Here is a 6,682-nt window from a genome sequence, read left to right as displayed (position 1 = left end):
AGTCCAAGGTGTTCTGGCAAAGGTCAAAAGTATTTATTTTCTTTAATACTGTGGGGATCAGAGTGAGGCACAGATGGGGTAAGCCAATGCCGGGAAAGGAGAAAAGAGGGGTATTGCCAACTTTGAGAGCTGAAAGAGTGTCTTCTTATCACAGGAAATGGCTGTTTGGGGGGCACAGACGCAACTTATGGTTTTCTATCAAAAACAGCAGAAAATACAAGGAGGGAAAAACTAAGAAATCGTTGAAAACAGATGATGTGGTTAAGGCTATCCTGCATCTGGTCCTGCCCACCTCCCCAGCTTCTCAACCCCTGCTCCCCACCCCATCCAGTTGGAGGGAATGGTACAGGGGAGTCCAGAGGCTCCTGAACTCCCCTGTGCCATTCCCTCCGACTGGATCGCCAGCCCCAGTTTCCTGGCCAGTTGGGCTCTTCCTCTAAGACTCAGATCAGGCATCTTCTCCTCCTCAAAGACCACAGCCCCCTCCAGCTGTTCTTCTGTGCACCTACCACATCCCTCTTGCCATCTTTAAACTTAACAAACTGCATCAAAATTGCCCATACACCCAACCGTCTTTCCAGTTGGATTGGAGATGACACACTGGACCCTCAGGCTCAGATCTGGCATTCTGACAATTACATTTTACTTGGCTTGCACTATTTGGTTCATATGGTGTTTTTACATATTGTTTTTGCATTCATTGCCAAAAATTAAAAATTAAGATAATGCACACAAAAATTCCAATTTCTGTCTTCTCTTGACAAATTGGAAATCCAATAAGATGGTTACAGCTCTCCACCCTTGCAGCAGCAGGCCCATTTGGATACAGCATGGTTTCTGTATTTCTCCACAGTCCCCACCATGCCCTACTATCTCTGCATTAAAGCCTCATATCAGAGCCATTTGTCACAACTCTTGCAATACTGTTTTTTTTTATAGTGGATTAAAGAAGAAGGTGAAATATTTATTTTACCCTTGTTCCTTCTTCACACCTCATACACTTCCCTCATTTCCATCACCAGGCTAGACCCTGTAGGTACCCTGGCTTTCTACCTTTGCACTAGGAACTCCTTAAAAACACACGAGATGCTTGTTCAGCCTTGTGGCTCCAACAGTAAGCACAGTCCTGGACTCAGAGTTGATCTCTATAAACACTTGTTGGAATCATGAGTGTAACTCTTGCTGTTAGAAGAGAATCCCCCTTAGCTTTCCATTCAACAGATTTTACTGAGTTCATCTGTGTGCCCCTTTCCCTGGCTTGGTATTCCCTTCACCTTCAGAGTCCTGGATCCTCTTGAAATCCCAAATAATCAAATCTCTCTGTAGATTGCCGTTTGGGGTACCTCTAATAAAACTTTGTTCTTAGCGATTACATCCGAGAATATCATAAGAACCGTTGATTGGTAGTGGTAGTATTATTGTTAGTAATAAATAGTTATCATTTAGTGAGAGCTCCCCGTGTAACCAGCCCACTTGATACATTTCCTCAATCAAGATCTCCAACAACCCTACGTGATGACCTTCAGGAAAGCTCATTCCCCCACAGTTCTGGAGTGGGTGGGAGAAGGCTGAGCTGGGCAGCCTCTCTCTCCCAACCACAGATACAGACCTCGTGGTTTCCAGGAGTGTCTGTTGGCCTGTCTGCCTGGCTGATGGACCCACAAAATGACTCTGGTCTGCAACTCCTGAACCCAGGCCTGCTAACCCTCACCTCCCAAGCACATAGACGCCCCCTTTATGGATTCTTTCTTCCCAGCTGGCACTTTTAACCAGGCCTGGGACCAGCTGTTCTGCCTTCAGATCAATAGCCCTTGGAAAGGCCTGTGGGGGGTGTGCAGAATCCCCCTGGGGGGCCTGAAGAGGGACCACCACCTCCTGACTCTGTTTCAGCGCTATTCTTCTTCTGCTTTATGGAAGCTGGCACCAGCCCAATACCAGTGCCTAAAACTTCTCTTTTCGTCTCACAATCCAGCTTTCCAGCAGGGGCTGGGAATTTTATTTCTTTTTGTTGTTGTTTCTTAGTCATTACGATGTTTTAGAAGAGATTTAAAGCTGCCCTTTGGCTGGAGTAAGTGCTCAGGAAGCATTTGTTGGGAAGGGATGAAAGATAAACGACAGAACAGTCAGCACTTGGTAAATAGCTGATGAAAGAGAATCAAATGAGCTAATGCTTGAGAAACTGATGCATCTTCTGGGAGTCGCGGAAACTGTAACGGAGCGGGACCGCACGGAGGCCTTGTCCGCTGGCGCCATCTGCTGGAAACGAGGTAGCACAACAGGTCCGTTTCTGTTTTAGTGAGACGCGGGGACACAGACTTCTGGAAATGCGGGCAAGGAGCTGAGTAAACAGGTGGGGGGATACATTTCAGCAAACTCTAACATGCTCCAGATACCGTGCTAAGTGCTTTATATGCATTATTTCTCCTCATCCTCTGCTGTCACTGGAAGAGGCGGATACTACTATTATTGCGTCTTTGGAGATTAAAAATCTGAGATTTACAGAGGCTTACAATGGATTCATAATGTCTGAAGCCATATTGCTAGTGGGTATTTGAGATGAGACTCAAGCCCGGCTCTGTGGGACTTCAGAGCCCATTGAGGGTGAGGTTCCCTGGGAATCAGACTCTAATGCGGTGGTGTGCACGCAGAAAGCTTCCTTCGGGAGTGTTCCCCGGAGCACAGGTGGGAGGGACAAGTCAAACTGCAACGCAGCTTTATCGGAGGCCTCAGCTGATGCCCACCCTGGGGGCAGGGGGAGGAGCATGGAGTGGGACGGCAAGGAGGCTGGACCTCGGGACTCCCACTTCGTTCAGTCATTGGAGTACTTGAGCTAGGTTGCACTCTTCAGCCAAGGGCAGGTCCCCAAGAGGGACTCAGTTGAGCACTGTCAGCCGCCAATGCTCCCAGCAGCCGGGGGATTAAGTGCCTCGGACCGGAGCGGGGGTTCTGGGCAGCATGCCACAATCTCTACTACAGAGCCGGGCACCTTTCTTATCTGCAGTGCTGCTCAAATAAGGGGAACAGCAGGTAGACAGACAACGTCATTGACATGCAGAGCGGGAAGGGGACTGAAAGCTCAGAAGTTCTGCCCACCATTCATGCAGTGAACCTGTGGCTCAGGCCATGCCTGCCATCCAGCTGCAAAAACCGGTATCTTTTGATATTCATACATATATTTTGTATATTCATACAGAAATAATATATAAATTATTTCATGGGTTCCAAGCCATTGACAAAGAAGTAAAATGCAATGTTCGGCTAGCTGGGCAAGTGATGGGCGAAGCATTTCCTGACATCCTCAAATAAGGAACAGAAGGATCCAGGGCCACAAACTGAGTAATGCATTAGAGTACCTGATTTTTTTTTATTTTTATTTTTTTAAGATTTTATTTATTTGACAAAGCACAAGCAGGGGGAACAGCAGAGAGAGAGGGAGAAGCAGACTGACTTCCCGCTGAGCAGGGAGTCTGATGCGGGGCTCGATCCCAGGGTCCTGGGATCCATCTCCCTGCTCAGCGGAGAGTCTGCTTCTCCTGCTCTCTCTCTTTTGGTCTCTCTCAAATCCATAAAATCTTTTAAATAAATAAATAAATAATCACTCTGTGGTAAATCAAATTGTAAAAAATATTTCAGTCTTCCTCCTACACCACCTCCATAGAGGGAGAGAATTTTTGATGCTGGAGGCTGGTGGGTTCGGTTGTGCTCCTGCTTTAGCTTGGTACAGAGCCCTGCCCTATTTGCTCCCCCGCCCAGTGACACTGAGCGTGGCCTTGTGACTTGCTTTTCCCAATGGGGTGTTAGCAGTTTTGACACAGGCAGACGCTCGAAATGTGTTTGCCTGGTTGACCTTGCCCTTTTGTGCTTCTGCAATCCCAGAGAACATGGCCTGGCTAGCCTGCTAATCTAAAGAAGATGAGAGACACCTAGAGCGGAACTTGACCTCATCTACAGCTTGGAGCCAAGCCCAGGCCAGCCCCGCTGAGCACAGCCTAGATTAGTCAACCTGCAAAAGAATATGTGAAAATAAATGATGGTTGTGTTTCTGTCACTGAGTTTGGGGGTAGCTCATGATGCAGCAATGGCTGATTGGTACACATCCACAGAGTTGTAGAGGATAACACACATGGATGTGTCAAGAATAATTTCAACGCTATATGATCTTTCCTTAAGAACAGCCATTAGACCTGGGGCGCCTGGGTGGCTCAGTGGGTTGGGGCCTCTGCCTTCGGCTCAGGTCGTGATCCCGGGGTCCTGGGATCAAGCCCCACATCGGGCTCTCTGCTCCACAGGGAGCCTGCTTCCTCCTGCCTCTCTGCCTAGTTGTGATTTCTCTCTGTCAAATAAATAAAATATTAAAAAAAAGAACAGTCATTAAACCTTAATCTCCATGCAGGATGAGACTCGTGCATTCAAACATGGAAAAACTGGGGCCAGACATTTTTCTTGACATCTGTGGCAGAGACCATTAATGTCTCCTGATACATGCCTCCCTCTCTTCTACAAGGCAGTGAGAAGTTCCAGTGCTCTCAAACCATTGGGAAACAGGACTATGAAAATCTGGCCAGACCCCCTGGAAGGCGACACTAGTGTCTATTAGATATGGCCTTGAGGATTTTGGATAAGGCAGAGTTTCCCTGAGGGAAGAGCCAGAAGTCATGGAGGTCAGAGGACAGAAACACTCTTCCTAGAAAGTGGGACCAACTCACCTGCCACAGGAAGATGAGTGTCCAATTCCTGGAATCTGAATAATATTTAGAGATCATCTCCCTTGTGCCTAGGTACATGGTCCCCCAAATGAATGCTCACCTTCCCAACTTCCCTTATTGTCAAGTATGGCCATGTAGCTGAGCATTGCCCAATAGGATATAAATCAGATAATCACAAGGCTGGTTCTAGAATCTTCATTAAGAGCTGTGTTGCTTCCAATACCTCCACCATTCCCCCTGGTCTCATCCTCTTTTCCGTCTGGTTTGGATGCAGATGTAATGGCAGGAGTTGGAGCAGCTATTTTAGAACACGAGGCAAACCTGGAAATAGGAGCTATGTAGAATGAAGCAACAATATTAAAGGTGCCTAAGTCCCAGAAGACTTCATGGCACAAATAAATGCCAAATTTCTTGCCTCCCAGTTTTACAAGGGAGGGGAAATAAAAACTTCTAACTTGTTAAAGTCACTGGTATTTGTCATCTCTTTTATTTACAGACAAACCTAACCCTTACTGATTCAACATCCAACTATCGGCAGTTCATAGTCCTAACATTTAACTAGAAGGAAAAAGATCTTTTCTTTGTTATAACTGTTAGTAGAAACAATAGCATTCTAAAAATTTCTATCTGGAAGTGGTTCAATGTGCTGGAAAAAAGACTTGATTAGAGAAGACCCAAGTTTTAAACCCAGCACTGTTGTTGATGAACTGTGTAATCTTTTTTTTTTTTTAAAGATTTTATTTATTTATTTATTTATTTGAGAGAGAGAGAGCATGAGCAGTGGGTGGGGGGAGGGTAGAAGGAGAGGGAGAAGCAGGTCCTCCATTGAGCAGGAAGCCCAAAGCAAGGCTTGATCCCAGAACCCTGGGATCATTACCTAAGCCTAAGTCAGACACTTAATTAACTGAGCCACCCAGGAGGCCCGAACTGTGTGATCTTTGTCATATTTTTTTTCCATTGCTACAGTGAGAACAGTTGAAGAAGAAACAGAATCATCCATAAACATAGGAAAAGATGCTCATCTTCACTAGTAATAAGAGAAATGCAAATTAAGATAAGCAGATACAACTTCACACCAATCAAATTGGCAAAATCAAAAAGCTTAGTAATTCCCGGTGTTGCTGTAGATATGAAGAAAACAGAGATTTTCATACAGTGCCCATGGAACTGTAACTTGGTACCGTCAATGTAAACCAATGATTTGTGGTAAAGCTGAAAAATGTGCATATATTATGATGATGTAGCAGCTCAACTTTTAAATATATACCCTAGAGACACTTTTGTGTTGTCCCATGAGATCTTCTAGTATGTTCATTGCAGTATTGAGGAAACAACCTATAATCTCAATGTGTGTTATGGAAATAAATTAGATAAGTACATTGCAGTATATTCAGGCAATGGAGTACTATCACAACAGTGAAAAAATTTTTTAACTTTTATTTATTTGACAGAGAGAGCACAAGCAGACAAAGCAGCAGGCACAGCAAGAGGGGGAGGTAGAAGCAGCCCCCCCACTGAGAAAGGAGCCCAGTGCAGGACTTGATCCCAGTACCCCGAGATTATGACCGGAGCTGAAGCCAGACACTTAACTGACTGAGTCACCCAGGTGCCCCCACAACAGTGAATATTAACAGTGATATTAACCATATCTGTGAGTATGAGTATGTTTAGGTCTTGAAACCCTAATGCAGAATGGTAAAAGCAAAGTACACAATGTTACATATAACAAGATGGCATTCATATGAAAAATTTTAAACCCAGAAAGCAATTCTACATACTGTTGATAGATATATATGTATGTGGTAAAACTATTAAAATACGGTAGGAAAAAAATATATTATCAATTCCTGATAGTGGTTTCCCCAGGGGAAATGAACTGAGGAAGGATATGAAAGTGATATAAACTTTATTTATGATGTTCTGTTTCTTTACTATTTAAAATTAGAAGCAAAACTGACAAGAGATTTGTCTCATTA

The sequence above is a fragment of the Lontra canadensis genome, unplaced genomic scaffold (assembly GCF_010015895.1).
Source record: "Lontra canadensis isolate GAN:19392208 unplaced genomic scaffold, GSC_riverotter_1.0 scaffold105, whole genome shotgun sequence".
In the NCBI taxonomy this organism is placed as follows: domain Eukaryota; kingdom Metazoa; phylum Chordata; class Mammalia; order Carnivora; family Mustelidae; genus Lontra; species Lontra canadensis.
Note: the sequence above shows the minus strand (reverse complement) of the source record.